The sequence below is a fragment of the Dasypus novemcinctus genome, chromosome 6 (genome assembly GCF_030445035.2).
Source record: "Dasypus novemcinctus isolate mDasNov1 chromosome 6, mDasNov1.1.hap2, whole genome shotgun sequence".
Lineage (NCBI taxonomy): Eukaryota > Metazoa > Chordata > Mammalia > Cingulata > Dasypodidae > Dasypus > Dasypus novemcinctus.
Genome location: NC_080678.1, coordinates 60,496,822 through 60,513,144, shown reverse-complemented (window position 1 = coordinate 60,513,144; position 16,323 = coordinate 60,496,822). Strand labels below are relative to the sequence as shown.

At 36.4% G+C, this 16,323-nt stretch overlaps 1 pseudogene; it reads left to right on the top strand.

The window, feature by feature from the left end:
- The first annotated feature begins 12,380 nt into the window (after window positions 1-12,380).
- Window positions 12,381-13,076, top strand: LOC101418331 (heat shock factor protein 1 pseudogene; annotated as a pseudogene).
- Window positions 13,077-16,323: the final 3,247 nt, after the last annotated feature.

The window sequence follows — 16,323 nt, the reverse complement described above, 5'->3', positions numbered from 1 at the left end:
TAGGATAAAAATTCCATTTATAATAGTGACTGAAAGAATCAAATATTTAGGAATAAACTTAACCAAAGTCATAAAGGCCTGTATTCAAGAAACTGTAAAACACTGCTAAAAGAAATCAATTAAGACTAAATAAATGGAGGGGCATTCCATGTTCATAGTTTGGAAGACTAAATATTGTTAAGATGTCGATTTTACCAAATTGATTTACTGATTTAATGCAATCCCAATCATAATTCCAAAAGCCTACTTTGCAAAAATAGTAAAACCAACTATCAAATGTATATGGAAGAGTAAATCATTGAATTAAAATCTTGAGTATAGTTCAGCAGGAGATAGAATGAGGGTTGAGAAGGGGGAACTGATGCTTAAAGTCTGTAGGATTTCTAATAAAATTTATTGCAAAGGGATGGAAATGGATAGAGATGATGGTAACACATTACAGTGAGTAAATTACCAGTGCAGATTTATAGATGTGATTGTGGCTGAAAGGGGAAGTTTAGGATAGTAAATGTCATTACAAGGAAAACTAAGTCGTAAGAGCTGGGACAGTATAATAAAGCGAAGCCAGTGGTGGATGAGGAATTTGGTTAATAATGCAAATATAAGAATGTTCTTCCATGAACTAGAAAAAATATATGTCACCATTACCAGATATTAATAATAGGGTGATATATGGGTAAAATACAACTAATGTAAATTATGGACTAGAGGTAACAGTAATATTGTAATTTTTTATATCAGTTGCAACAAAGGTACTATATCAATACTAAGGGTCAACAATGGATGTATGTGAGAGTTTGGGATATTTCTTTTTGAAGTACTGACAACGTTCTAAAAAATGTGGTGATTAGTGCACAACTCTGTGATTATACAGAGTCATTAAGTATAAACCATGGATGGATCATACAAAATATGGGATTGTTTAACACAGTGAATCCTGCTGTGGATGACTGACTGTGGTTAATAGTACAAAAAAAGAATGTTCTTTCATGAATTATAACAAATATACAAAATGTGTAAAAATGGGATCATATTTGGAAAAAATACAACTAATGTAAACCATAGACAATAGTTAAAAGCATTATTTTAATATTCTTTTATCAGATATAACAAAGGTACCACAATAATGAAGTGTCAAAAAGAGAAGAGGACATAAGTACGTTGTATTTTCTGTATGACTTTTCTCAAAACCAACATCTTTTCTAATTTTAAAAAATTACAAAAATTTTAAAAAACATTAAGTTATGCAAAAGAAACCAGACACAAAATACTACATAATGATTCAATTTATATAAAATGCAAATATAAATAAATGTATAATGTTGTATTTAGATTAGTGGTTATGCAGGGCTAGGGAATGATAGAGGGATTGAGATATGACTGCTAAATTGTATGAAATTTTTATTTTTGGAATAAAGAAAATGTTCCATAATTGTGGTGGTGAATGCACAACTCTGTGATTATACAAAAAACCATTAACTATACACATAGAATAGATTGTAAGATATGTGAATATATTACAATGACCTGCTTTTACAGAAAGAAAAAGAAGACACACATATGGAGGCGAGGAAACCAAGGAGGTAGAGATAGAAGTGTTCCATCTACAAGCAGAGGAACACCAAGGACTGTTAACAAACACTACAGGATATATATTTTTAAAGACTGAGTTAGAGTTATACTAGAAAACTAGAAGGTTTTTTTTTTTAAATTATTAAATGACCAAAGGAGAAAATAAAAATTGTATCTATGATCCTATTTTTGTAAATCAATTGTAAATATAAGTAAACAAATAGGACCAGCGTGTGTGTGTGTGTGCATGTGCATGGGAATTGACAAAATATTGAATAAACTTCAAATTAGTAACATAATTGAGGGAGGGATATAGGAACTATGTCAAAAGGGTAGAAAATAATTGAAATTAAAAATAAATGATATGGAGGTTCCTCAAAAAGATAAATATACAATTACCATTTGACACAGCAATCCCACTTCTAGGTATATACACAAAAAGAGTAAAAATGGTTGCAAACAGATATGTGTACACCAATGTAAAAAGAAGTACTATTCATAATAGTCAAAAGCTAGAACCAATTCAAATGTCCACCAACAAATGAATGGATAAACAAAATGTACATACACAGAATGGAATATTAGGTCATATTAAATATGAAGTTATGAGACATGTTGACACATGGAAGACTTTGGAAAATATGCTTAGCGAAAGAAGCAAAACACATAGGAACAAAAGTAACATATCGTTTATCAGAGGTGATTAGATATATCAAATTAATAGAGATAAAAAGGAGACTAGAGGTCACTGGGGAGAGCAGGATGGGGGAGGAGTGAAGAAAGAATGTTTGCAAAAAAAATCTTTTTAAGTAGTACAAAAATGAAAAGAAATTTTTTAAAAAACTATCCAGTAAAATTTAACAATGCTATCACCATTATCACTATTATTATTTACTTGGCAACATAATAAATTTAGCTCCTATTTTAACTGAAATATGCAGAGAAATAGTATTCATTAATTTTGGCTCTGATGAGCTGTTTTTGCTACTGAACTTCATCCTCTAGGTAGCAGGAACCTCTGTCCCTGAATATTCCACCCTATAAATTATCTAATCTAAATGTCCAACTGGATTTAAATGGAAGTCAAATCCTCAAATTTAAATGTTTCACTTTTGTTAATGCTGAATCTCCCTAGTACCCTAAGCTAGGGCTTTTAGGAGCAAAAAGAAAGAAAGAAATACTCAAAATTTGGGGAAATATTCTCAAGCAATTATAAATATTTAATATCTAATAAAATACAAATAAAAAAGAACTTTTTTTAAACTTCATTATACCAAATTTACAGCTGGTAAATAGATGACAGGCAAACACTTTTCACAAATAAGCAGTCATAGGAACACACACATTCTCTTTGTTATAGTCTACTAGGCTGCCGAAACTAAATAAATCAGAAATGGATTGGTATTTACAATGGGGATTTATTGGCTTACAAGCTTTCAGTTTTGAGGCCATGAAAATGTCCAAACCAAGGCATCATCAGGTGATGCTTTCTTCCTGAAGACCAGATGCTGGCAATTCTGGTCTCCTCTTTCACATGGCAAGGCATATGGCAGTGTCTGCTGGGCTCTTCCTTCTCCAGGAGGCTTTCATCATTTTCAGTTTCTTGCTTTCATGGTTCTCTTTGTATCTATGGCTTTTCTCTCTGTCTCTCTCTCCATATGTATTCCATTTATAAAAGACTCCAGTAAGAGAATTAAGACTAACTCTAGGGAAACGGACTTTGGCCCAGTGGTTAGGGCGTCCGTCTACCACATGGGAGGCCCGCGGTTCAAGCCCCGGGCCTCCTTGACCCGTGTGGAGCTGGCCCATGCGCAGTGCTGATGCGCGCAAGGAGTGCCGTGCCACACAGGGGTGTCCCCCGCGTAGGGGAGCCCCACGCGCAAGGAGTGCACCCATAAGGAGAGCCGCCCAGCGCGAAGGAGGGAGCAGCCTGCCGAGGAATGGCGCCGCCCACACTTCCCGTGCCGCTGAAGACAACAGAAGCGGACAAAGAAACAAGACGCAGCAAAAAGACACAGAAGACAGACAACCGGGGGAGGAGAGGAGAATTAAATAAATAAAAATAAAATCTTTAAAAAAAAAAAAAAAAAGACTAACTCTAAGCCACACCTTTCTTAAGCAAACTAATTAAAAGTCCCTTAACTGAAATAACCTAATGAAAATGTCCCACCCATAATAGATTCATGCCCATAGGAATGAACAAACTGTCTGAGGGGTACATATAGTCTTAAATTAGCACTCTTACTGGGGGCCTTATATATTTGGTGTCCAATGAGAACTCCTGACTAAGGAAACCTCAGTTGAGTCCTCACCTGGAACTTTAGTGGAGAGGGAAGGGCTTAGGGATATATTAATTCTGCATGTGAGTCCCATAGCCAAAGACCAGATGGTAAGCCACACATTACAATTCCTATGTTCTTGAGTATTTCTTCAAGTCTCTTAAAGGCAGAAAAGTTACTAAGGGATTCTGAGCAGAGGTGTGACATGATAAAATTAAAAGGACTGTGGAATGATATATTTAAGGTACTGAAAGAGAAAAATTATACAGCTAAAAATTCTTTATCAGGAAAAACTATTCTTTAAAAATGTGGAAGTTGTTTGAAATACAAAAAACATAAACTGAGAGTTTATCAACAAAAGGCCTGCACTATTAGAATTATTAAATGGAATTCTGCAGGTTGAAAGGAAAACACTGGAGAATGACTTGGAACAGTGTGAAGAATTGAGGATCTTCAGTAAAGTAACTAAAAGGATAAATGCAAAACTCAGTCATACTGTATCCCCAATGTACAATGTTACACTTCAATTCCTATGAGTCATAATACAATGAAAAGGCATAGCAAAAAACATGATCCAATTGTATGCTTTTTACAAGAGACTCAACCTTAGATCTAAAAACAAAAATAGATTGAAAATAAAAGGATGGAAAAAGAAACCATGCAAATAGTAACCAAAAAGAACTGGAATTTCTATATACTAATACCAGACAAAATAGGCTTTAAGTCAAAAGTTGTTATTAGAGACAAATAAGGACACTATGTAATAACAAAAGGGTCAATCCAAGAAGTAACAATCATAAATATATATATACCCTACCATTATGCCACAAAATACATAAGGCAAAAAAGGGCAAGACTGAAGAGAGAAATACAATAATAATTGGAGACTTCAATACACCATTCTCATCAATTTACAGAACATCTAGACAGAATATCAACAAGGTAAGAGAGAATTTGAATAATATTATAAATGAACTTGACCTAACAGAAATACAAAGAACTTGCACCCCAATAAGCATGATACACATTCTTCTGAAGTTCATATAGATCATTCTCCATTACAGACCACATGTTAGGTCAAAAAGCAAGTCTCCAAAAATATGTAAATGTATAAACATTTACACCAACAATGAAGGAGTGTTCCTGTTTCTCTACATCCTTTCCATAACTTATAATTTTCTGTTTTTTTTTAATAATGGCCATTCTATAAGGTGTGAAATGGTATCTCATTATAGTTTTGATATGCATTTCCATAATAGCTAGAAAAATAGAACATTTTTCTCATGTGCTTTTTGGCCAATTGTATTTCCTCTTGGAAGAAATGTCTCTTCAAGTCTTTTGTCCATTTTTAATTGGGTTGCTTGTCTTTGTATTGTTGAGTTGTACGATCTCTTTATATAGCATGGAAATCAAACCCTTACTGCATATGTGGTTTCCAAATATTTTTTCCTATGGTGTAGGCTGCCATTTTACTCTCTTAACAAAGTCTTTTGAAGAACAAAAGTTTTTAATTTTAAGGAAGTCCCATTTATCTATTTTTTCTTTTGTTGCCCATGATTTGGGTGTTAAGGTTTAAGAAATTACCACCTGCTACAAGTTCTTGAAGATGCTTCCTAAATTTTCTTCTAGGAGTTTTATGGTTGTAGTTTTTATCTTTAAGTCCTTGATCCATTTTGAGTTAATTTTTGTGTAAGATGTGAGATAGAGGTCTCCTTTTATTTCTTTTGGAAATGGAAATCCAGTTCTCCTAGCACCATTTGTTGAAAAATTGTGCTGGTTCACCTGGGGGGGGGGGGGGGAAGGGGGCGCTTGACTGCCTTGCCAAAAATCACTTGACCACAAAGGTGAGAGTCTATTTCTGGGTTCTTGATACCATTCCATTGGTCAATCTGTCTATCTTTATGCCAGTGCCATGTTATTTTAACCAATGTAACTAAGTAATATGCTTTAAAGTCAGGAAGTGAGAGTCCTACAACTTAGTTCTTCTTATATAAGACATTTTTGGCTATTCAGGGCCCCCTACCCTTCCAAGCAAATTTGAAAATTGGCTTTTCCATTTCTGAAAACAAGGCTTTTGGAATTTTATTGGGATTGTGTTGCATCTGTAAGTCAGCTTTTGTAGAATTTACATCTTAATGGTATTTAGTCTTCCAGTCCATGAACACAGAATGCCCTTCCATTTACTTAACTCTTCTTTGGTTTCTTTTAACAATGATTTGTAGTTTCCTGAATACAGGTCCTTTATGTCATTGGTTAAGTTTATTCCCAAATATTTGATTCTTTTAGTCACTTTGATAGTAACTTTTTTTCTGGTTTCCTCTTCAGTATGCTCATCAGTAGTGTACACTAACACTACCAATTTTTCCATACTAATCTTGTATCCTACCACTTTGCTGAACTTGTCTATTAGGTCTAGTAGTTTTACTGTGGATTTTTCAGGATTTTCTACATAAAGGATCATATCATCAGCATATAGTTAATGTTTTGCTTCTTCCTTTCAACTTGGGTGCCTTTTATTTCTATTTGTTGCCCAATTACTCCTGCTAGAATTTCTAATACAATATTGAGTAACAGTGTTGACAAAGGGCATCCTTGTCCTCTTCCTGATCTCACCAGGAAAGCTTTCAGTCTTTCACAATTGATTACAATGCTAACTATAGTTTTTTCATAAATACACTTAACCATTTTGAGAAAGCTTTCTTTTATTCCTATACTTTGGAGTGTTTTTATCAGGAAAGAATGCTGTACTTTGTCAAATTACTTTTGCATCAATGGAGAGGATCATATGAATTTTCTTCTTCAATTTATTAATGTTATGTATTACAGTAATTGATTTTCTTGCATTGAAAAATCCTTGCATACCTAGGATAAAACCCACTTACTCATGGTGTATATTTCTTTTTATGGGCTTTTGGATTCAGTTTGCACATATTTTATTGAGTATTTTTGCATCTTTACTCATTGGAGATATTGATCTGCAATTATGTATTTTTTAAATAATATCTTTACCTGATTTTGGTGTTAGGGTGATGTTGTTTTCATAGAAAAAAGTTTGGTAGTGTTTCTTCATGTTCAATGTTTTGGAAGAGCTTGAGCAAATCTGGGTTTAGATCATCTTAAATGATTGGTAGAATTCAACTGTGAAGCCATCTGGTCCCAGGCTTTTCATCTTTGGGAGGTTTTTGGTGAACATTTCAGTCTTCTCACTTGTGTTTGGTTTATTGAGGTCTTCTATATCTGGGGTATTCTATTTCATCTAGGGTCAGTATAGGTTGTTACTGTGTTTCTAGGAATTGGTCCATCTCATCCATGTTGCCCAGATTTTGATATGCATTTGTTCATAGAATCCTCTTCTGATCTCTTATTTCTGTGGGATCAGTTGTAATGTCCCCACTCTCATTTATGGTTATACTTATTTTAATCTTTTGTCAGTCAATTTTGTTGATTTCTTTGAAGAACCAACATTTGGTCTTATTAATTCTTTCTATTATTGTTGTTCTCAATTTCATTTATTTCTCCTCTGATCTTTATCATTTCTTTCCTTCAGCTCATTTTGGGATTAGATTGCTGTTCTTTTTCTAGTTCCTCCAGGTGTGCAGTTAGGTCTTCAATTTTAGCTATTTCTTCCTTTTTAATATAAACATTGAGGGCTATAAATTTCCCTCTCAGCACTGCCTTTGAAGTGGCCCATAGGTTTTGATATGTTGTGTTCTTATTTCATTCACTCAATATATTTACTGAATTATCTTGCAATTTCTTCTTTGAACCACGGTTTAGTCTCCATATAGTTGAGAATTTTCCAATTTTCCATCCATCTTTGATTTCCAGGTTCATTATGCAATAATGAGATAGTGTTTTATATCTCTTTAAACACTTTAACTTTATTGAGACCTGTCTTGTGACCCAAAATATAGTCTATCCTTGAAAGGATCTCTGGGTGCTTGAAAATAATGTATATCCTGCTGTTTGGGGGTTTACCGCTCTATTAATGTCTGTTATGTCTAGTTCATTTTTCATATTATTCAAGCTCTCTGTTCCTTTATTTTTTTTCTGTTCAGATGTTTTGTACAATGCTGAGAGTGGTGAATAGAAGTCTTCAACTATTATTTTAGAGACCTCTATTTCTCCCTTCAGTTTTGCCAGTGTGTGTCTTATGTATTTGGGGGCACCCAGATTAGCTGTATAAATATTTTAATAGTTACTTGTTCCAGGTGAATTGTTCCTTTTATTAATATATAATGACCTTCATTTCTTATAAGAATTTTGCATTTAAAATCTATTTTGTCTGATATTAATATTGCTACTCCTGATCTTTTTGGTTATCATTTGCATGGAGTATCTTTTTCCAACCTTTCACTCTCAACCTGACTGTGTCCATACATCTCATATGAATCTTGTGGATAGCATACTGATGGCTCACATATTTTAATTCATTCTATCAGTCTATGTCTTTTGATAGGGAGTTCAACACATTAACATTCAATATTATTACTGTAAAGGCATTACATACTTTGTCCATTTTATCCTTACTTTTCTGTTGTCATATCTTATTATTGTCTGCCATTTTACCCTTTATTTTACCCTTCCTAATCTTCATTTCTACACTGTCCTCCAAGTCTCTCACCCTTGTTTTTTCCTTTTAGGCTGCAGAACTCCCTTTAGTGTCTCTTGTAATTCTGGTCTTTTGGTAACATAATCTCAGATTCAGTTTATCTGTGAAGACTTAAAACTCACCCTCATTTTGAGGGACAGTTTGGCCAGATATAGAAATCTTAGCTTGCAGTTTTTCTCTCTTAGAATCTTAAATACATTCCACCACTGTCTTCTTGCCTCCATGATTTCTGATGAGAGGTTGGCACTTAATCTTATTGAGGTTCCCTTGCATGTGATGTTGTGCTTTTCTCTTGCAGCTGCTTTCAGAATCCTCTCTTTATTTCTAGCATTTGACATTCTGAGTGGTAGGTGACTCAGAGTATGTCTATTCAGATTATTCTGTTTGGGGAGCACTGTCCTTCTTGGATATTAATATTTGTGTCTTTCATAAAGTTTGAGAAATTTTCAGTGATTATTTCCTCAAATATACTTTCTGCCCCATTTCCATTCTCTTTACCTTTTGCAGCACTGGTAACGAACAATTTTTTTTTTTTACATCTCACATTGTCATTCAATTTCCTGAGACCATTTTCCATTTCTTCCATTCTCCTTTCTTTCTGTTCTCTTGACTTTTCTAGTTCAGATGTTCTATCTTCAAAATCACTAATTTTGTCTTCAGGCAATTCAAATCTGCTCTATGTGCCTATAATGTATTTTTACTCTCATCCATTGTGTCTTTCATTCTCATAAACGTTGTTACTTTTATTTGCAGGCTTTCAAATTGTTCTTTATGCTCACCCAATGTCTTCTTAATATCATTTATCTCTTATTAATATTTTCTTTCAATTCTTTGAAATGTTTTAGGATCACTGATTAATTTTCTTAAATCCTATATCTCTTCAGGATATTTGTTTTGTTACTTTGACTGGGCCATCTCTTCATGTTTCTAAGTATGGCTTATAATTTTGTAATTTTTGATGATGTCTAGGCATCTGAAAATATTGGTGAGTTTTCTCTGACAGTCAATTTCTCTCTCCTGTCTATTACGTTTTTTCCACAGCTCTTCTTTGATATTTGTTCAACTTATTGTAAGTCTTTAAAATTGCCCAATTTAAGTTATCAACATCAGGCCAGGGACTCAGAAATGGGGTACAGATTTTCTCCTGGGATTTCAGATTGAGACCTTGTATTAGTCATCTAAAGGGGTGCTGAGGCAAAAACTAGAAATCTGTTGGCTTCTATAAGGGGTATTTATTTGGTATTTGAGGTAGAAGCTTACAGTTAATAGGCCCTAAAGCACAAGTTACTTCCCTTACCAAAGTATGTTGTCACATGTTGGAGCAAGATGCTGCTGATGTCTGCAAGTATTCAGCCTCCCTCTTCCTCTTAAGGTTCCATGGTCCCAGCTTCTTCCGATATCATCTCTAGCCTGGGATAAGTCTTGTCTATCTTCTGGAGCTCATTCATCTCTGGGCTCAGCTACTCTGTTCTCCCCACAATGTCAGCTGCAGACTATCAGGTTCTCTCTCTTCTTGGGGCCTCTGCCATGTCTATGGAGCCATCTCTATGCCTCTTTATTCTTCTCCTATGTTTACTTCCCAGAGTTCCAGCATCCAGAACTCCAACACCCTCCTCTGCCATGTAGTTTTCTCTATGAGTCTCTGCCCACCAAGGAGTCAGGGACTCAATGTCCTACTGATGTGGCCCAATCAAAGCCCTAGTCATAATTTAATCAAGTAAAAGTGAAACTGCAAAAGTTAATTCAATCTAATACATCCAGAGAAGAACAGACCTGTTTACAAACATAATCCAATATCTATTTTTGGAACTCATAAATAATAACAAACTACTACATACCTAAAAGTAGTTTTTCTCTTGTAGTTTCCCACACAGCTAGCAGATGGCACTCACTGGAGAATCTTTCCACAGAAGTGTTTCTTCCAACCTCAACTTGCTTATGTTTCTGGTCTGGATATATCCAGGATTCAAAGTAAAATCTGCTGGCCAAATTCACTGAAGAGAAACCACTCTCCTCCCTCCATTGTACTCTCCCTTTTCTCAGGAGGAATATATCCATTTCCCTCCTAGTCATCTGCAGTGGGCCACAGGTTCTATTCAGGCTGCACACCTGGAAGTGGGTAATGGGTGAACTTCCTGGCCATTACAGGGGTAAAATTTTTTAAAGTGTTACAAAATCTTGAAATTTTCCAAAAAATAGTAAATTTAATATTTTATAATAAATCTTAATAAGTCAAGAATTCATATTGTAATCTCTAGGGTGACAACTAACCAAAAAAAGGGAATTTATATAGGACCTACCACTAGCCACAAATGTAATGATGCAAGATGGAATTATTTTCCAAAAAATTTTTTAAGGATTTATTTTTTATTTATTTCTCACCCTTCCCTCACCCCCCAGTTGTCTGCTCTCTGTGTCCACTCGCTGTGTGCTCTTCTGTGACCGCTTCTATCCTTATCAACAGCACTAGGAATCTGTGTTTCATTTTGTTGCATCATCTTGTGTCAGCTCTCTGTGTGTGCAGCACCATTCTTAGGCAGGTTGCCTTTCTTTCACACTGGGCGGCTCTCCTTACGGGGCACACTTCTTGCACGTGGGGCTCCCCAACGCGGGGGACACCCCTGCATGGCAGGGCACTCCTTGCATGCATCAGCACTGCGCATGGGCTAGCTCCACACGGGTCAAGGAGGCCTGGCGTTTGAAATGCGGACCTCCCATGTGGTAGGCAGATGCCCTCTCCATTGAGACAAGTCCTCTTCCTTCTTTCCCAAAATTAAGACCAAGGCTAGGATGTCACTCTCACCACTTCTAATTAACAATATTCTCAATTTCTATGTGATATTGAACATGAGATGAATAAAAATAAGCCTCTAAAAATATTTTTATCAACTTTTTGTCCATGACAAGGGTAGTCTCATATAACAGATGCATTCCAAGAATTTAAAACTTGAATTTCTTTAAAATGAACCCTATGATAAATGCCCCAACATCATCTTCCCATTACACAAACATGAGTAATGAATCCTTTTGTAATGAAATGTCTTAAGAATTGCTATGCAACTCATTGGTTTCACACAAGTGTTTCAAAGTGACCTAAGTTCTCAAATACTAATGGGAGCTAAAATGTATTTAGTTTTTTCTGTCTGACCAGCACTATGATGTTTACTTCTCATATGTCATTTCATTTAAGGTAATAAAAATAATAATATAATTTTAAAGAGGTTAGGACACTTGCTCAAAGATACTACAATATACACCCAGAGTTTTTAGTGCATTTTTAATGTATTCTTGACACCATTGTCTGCTACAGCCTTTAGCAAGTTGCTTCAACTTAGTTTCCTCATTTTGCAAATTATATATCCCTAAAAGCTGATATGGAAATTAAAACAGATTATGCATTTAAATCACTTTACACATAAATATTCTTTGTATTCTTTCAACCAACCACCACTGCCATCTTTAAGTTCCAAGAATATGGCCATCAGTGTAGATATATGAATGAGAACTGAATCTAAACCTACAAGTATGGAAAGATAAATAATGATTAATGTCCCTAGAGGCTGTTAGAATTGAATGCCAAATATTCTTCCTGGCTTGTACAATATGGACTAGACTCTCTTTATTCAGCTCATTTCTTATCCCAGAACCAGTACTAATGTCTGGGACTGTTGAAGTGGAATATCTGCTGGCTCCGCCATTCCTTCTTATAAAGCTAATGGGCTGGGAATGAACATCATAGGATGATGCCAGCCATGTTAGGTCCCAGGGCTGAATACGCAGTTGGTGGCTGTAGCAGCAGTGAAAGTGCAGTCATCAGCCCTCATAGTGGTTGTTATCTTAAACTTCTCCCTGCCTTGCCCAACAAGCATCTGCCCATGGGTCCCAGAACAGCAAGATCCAGGAATGTCTGAACCTTCCTCACCAAGCTGTCGACCATAATGAGCAACTCAGACACTGAAGTGTTCTTCTGCCGGGGCTCAAGCAGGACCATCTTTCATATGTTCAACCAAGACCAGATTGCCAAAGAGATGTTGCCTAAATATTTCAAGCACAACAACATGGCAGATTAACATATATGGCTTCAGAAAAATGGTGCACATCAAGCAGGGCAGTTAAGCCAAGGAAAGACAAACCCAAGTTCCGGCACCCCAGTTTCTTGTGAAGTGAAGAACAACTGATGTAGAGCATCAAAAGGAAAGTGACCAGTGTGTTCACCCTAAAGAACAAAGACAAAGATTCACCAGGACAGTGTCACAAAGCTGCTGACTGGAAGTACTGCTGATGAAGGGCAAGCAGAAGAGCAATGACTCAAATTTCCTGGCCATGAAGCTTGAGAAGAAAGCCCCGTGGAAGGAGGTGACCAATCTTTAGCAGAAGCAGAACATCATCAATGAGTTCATCCAGTTTCTGACCTCCTTGTTGTAACATAACCACATCCTGAGGAAGAGATTGATCCCCAAGGATTAAATCAGGGCAATTTGGTGCATTTTATGCCTAATTATAGCCAATAGTTCTCCCTTGCTTATGTCCACAGCTCAACCCTTGGCTTGCTGCTTGCCTTCATCCCTGGCCTAAAGCATTTCCAGCTTCTGTTTCCCAGACTCCTTTGTTAACTCTGGAAAGTATTATCTTACCTGTGATGTCACCAAGCTAGTCCCAGTCACTATATCCAAGAGGCCCCTGTTGAGAAGCCACCTGGTGTGCATGAAAGAGGAGCTGCCTATGGAGTCTTCTCTGTACCCATCTGCCCTCACAGACTCCATCAAGTGCAACAATGAGCCCACCACTACAACTCCACCTCCAGCTCCCACTGGGAAATATCTCTCAAACCCCAGCCTATCTAGGCCCTGGAGAAATGCCTCAGCATAGCCTGCCTAGGCAATTTGGCTCACAGGCCTTTCCCCCTGGCCCTCCTCCTTCTCTCTGCATGGCAGATTCCATCTAAGGACAAGCTCAGCAACCATCTGGACTCCATAGACTCCAACCTGGAAAAACTGCAGACCATGCTGACCAGACACAGCTTAGGAATGGACACCAGTGCCTTATTTAACCTGTTCAGCCCCTTGGTAACTGGGCCCAATGTGAGTCTGTCTAACCTTGACAGCAGTCTGGCCAGCATTCAGGAGCTCCCACCCAGGCTGCTCCTAGACACAGAACAGCAGCCTAATCTCAGAAAGCAACTGGTACATTACACAGTCCAGACCCTGGAGGTATTTAACTCAAGGATGTGGGGAAGGTTGACCTGCCTGCGCTGTTTGAGCTGGGGGAGGACTCCTACTGCTCTGAGGAGGACAACTATGCAGGAGACCCTACCATCTCCCTGCTAATGGGCTCTGAGACCCCACTGTCTTCTAGAGGCCCTTAGGAGAAGCAAGGCAGAGCTGCCATTCCTCTACCCATCCTCCCTCCTGGCACAGGGCTGAGCACCTCCATGCAGGTACATGGAGTCCATGGGGGATGCTGTGGGTTAGTCAGCCAGCTCTCAGTGGGCGGTGAGAAACAGGGGCTTCCTGGCTGTCTGAGGGTCAGCAGTGACTGGCTGCCCCATCCTGATGCATTCCCTGAGTCCATGTGTGGTAAGGACTCCTCATGGTGTAGTGGGGACTTCACATTCATATTTTGGATTGATCCTGCAGTTTATTAATAATCAGATTTGTATTTTGGATTATCACATGAGAAGTTCCACTTTCACCTTGTGTATAGATATATAGACTTTCTACACACACACACACATATGATGGAGTAGATAAGCAGTTATCTATGAACAGACAAGCTCTTAAAAACTAAAAAAAAAAAGTGAATATAATGGGCCCTAGTTTGCAACTGGAGTAAAATTTTTTAACAAATCCTCAACATTTCACAGAAATTCACTCAGAGTTCTTATGCATGGAAGCACTAGCCCTTCTTTTACAAAGCTGCCACATCATTAGAAAATCACTCATAAGTTTGTGTGCATTGTCTAACAAATATGCCAGCTGATATCAGGCACATAGATAATAATCTGGTCATCTTAGTTCCAACTAGTAGGCCAATTATTTGGGAATTGGGTTGTAAATAATTGTATAAAAAGCCATCATAAACACTGTAATTTTTAGATTTTCTCAGGAAACTCTAAGTCACTACTGAACCAAAAGAAATATCTGGTTTTATCCATGTACAGTGAGTGTTAAGAGGAACAGGTGAGCAGCAATATTTTCCCTTATTTCTTCTTCCTTCAGATAAGGCCATCTGGATTGGCAATGTTTCATAATTAACCAAATCCAAAGTCCCCAGATTTTTTTTTTTTTTTACCTATTTTATCTCAAAATCTTCCCTATGTTTCCAATAATCCGGATGTGAAACTCAGGCTACTAAAAGGTTACCCAGCTGTTCACCTAGGTTTATGACTTTAGCTTTCAAATATAAACTACAGCTTAGATTCCATTTTTTTAAATAAAAGTTGACATCCATTGCATATTTTAAATGCCAACACCACCTTCTACAGCTATTGTAGAAACTGTGTTTCTTGATGGGATTATTTTGTATGCTTCATATATTCATTCAGAACGTGGCCAAGAGCATCATTGATAAATATCTGTTGAATGAATGGATAAGAGGGCTGATGTGAAATCGCTAGTAAATGGACTGTGAAATCAAACAAACAAACAAACAGCTGAACTGTTGAGGAAAAACTGTTAACACAATTTAAAATCAGATACTGCAGATAATGTAATAATTATATGCATATTTGGAAGATTAAAAGGACCATTTGAAATTATGATGTTGCTTCTAGAAACTACAAAGTAAAGATATAATCAGTCAACTGGCTATTGATTATTTAAAATCAACAATTGATGGTCATTAAGTTGCCTTGGTTATATTATTTTTAGTTTAGAAAGAAATTTAAATGTGCTTACCATGATTGCTCTGATTGTAAGATTCAGAATTCAGTTTGAAATTTGAAAATTGCAATTTGGAATTTTGGCTTACTGTGCACATATTTTTTTTAAAAATTATTCTTTAAGAGCTCTCTGATTTACACTGCAGAAGTCTATACACATGTGAATCATCACTGTTAAAACCTCAAAGCAAACATATTTACTGTCCCTACTCCTGTTATGACAGCAGATCAAAACAATTGTAATCACTCAGTACATTCAGCCATATGTAAAGCCATCGACTAAATTCAACTTTTAATGAAAATCAGAATAACAGGTTTTTAGGCTGATTTCTTAATAAAACAACAATTACAAAATTCTTACTGTTCATTTATGCTTCCAATTGTTTATTCCTACATACGATTATAAGCAAGGTAGTGACTAATACAAGATCAAAAGATTTTCCTTTATTTCACTCATGTAAACAACATCTGAACAATAAATCCCCCATGGCAACACGTTATGAATGCAGATTTGAAGTATGGAACTTCACAAAACTGAACATTAAATGTAAAGTGGCCAAACAGACCAACTATCTCATGTCTAGCTCTCTGAATTAGTCATATGTCATAGTACAGAAAAACTTGGTTGCCATTCCTAAATATTCTGAGGAACAAGATTTACACTTCTGAGCTAAATTTTTATAAAAAGGCAAAACTTTAAAAAAAAATTTTATTCCTTATAGTGGTTTCTAGATATCACAAAATCAGGGACTAGCTTCCTCTTCATTTATATCTATAAAATACAAAGAGGAGTATATTATATAAGATATTGGTTTCCAAATACTCTGTGTAGAATATATTTGTTCCTGTTGGATGTGTGTCTTCTGACCAATGTTCTGACCAATTTGACTCAAGAAAATAAAACATGATGTTTGCCTAGCTGATCAGGAAGCCATATCCTCTACAAAGAGAGAGAGGAACAGGGCTAGCAGTGCTTCTTG